Raw genomic sequence first — 992 nt, forward strand, 5'->3', positions numbered from 1 at the left:
ACCTCGTTCTGGCCGTTCAGTTGAGTCCGATGAATAGCGATTAAACCAACTTTTGCAAGAAAATTCTCGTCAAACGACAAGGGAACTGGAAGAGAAAATGGAATGCTCCCACACTGCTATAAAGAAGCATCTTCACTCGATGGGGAAGGTTCAGTAGATGGAGAATAGGTTCCGCATGCTTTAAGTGACAACAACAAAACTCAACGAGCCATAATCTCCGCTGGTTTGCTTGCTCGCTACCGCCAAGTCATGGACACAAGCAACGATTTCTTTACCGAATCGTTACTGGCGACGAAAAATGGTGCCTGTACATCAATATGAAGCAGTGTAAGGAATGGCTTACACCGGTAAACAAGCGACACCGCGCGTGAAACAAGATCTTCAACCGCGTAAACCAAAGTTGTGCGTATGGTGGGACTGGGAAGGGACTATCCATTACGAATTGCTTGAACGAAACAAAACGGTCAACGCGGAACTTATGTTCAACAGATGGAATGACTCAACGCGTCTATTCAAGAGAAACGACCTAATCGGCAGCATGGAGTTCTGCTGCACGACAATGCCGGACCTCATATCGTCAATATGACCAAGGAAGTCATTCAAACGCATGGTTGGGAAGTGCTGCCACACCCGCTGTTCTCTCCTGATTTGGCACCAACGGATTCCCACTTCTTTCGATCTCTTTGAAATACTATGCGCGGAATTTCGTTCAATACTGATGCAGAATTGAGAGCTTGGTTGGATCAATTTTTCGAGTCGAAATCGGGTAATTTCTACCAACGAGGTATTGAAAATCTTGTTGAACGTTGGGAAGAAGTTGTAAACCACAAGGGTGAATACATTATTGATTAATTGTTATTTTTTATTAAACCTTTTTTAAAAAAATTAAATAAATAAGCGGCCGCTTTGAACTCAGAACGTAAACAGTTATAACTTAATATAACTCGACATTTAGTGTGAGATAAGGTTGTGGTTGATGTGGTGTTTATTTG

Source organism: Octopus bimaculoides, chromosome 20 (genome assembly GCF_001194135.2).
Source record: "Octopus bimaculoides isolate UCB-OBI-ISO-001 chromosome 20, ASM119413v2, whole genome shotgun sequence".
In the NCBI taxonomy this organism is placed as follows: Eukaryota; Metazoa; Mollusca; class Cephalopoda; order Octopoda; family Octopodidae; genus Octopus; species Octopus bimaculoides.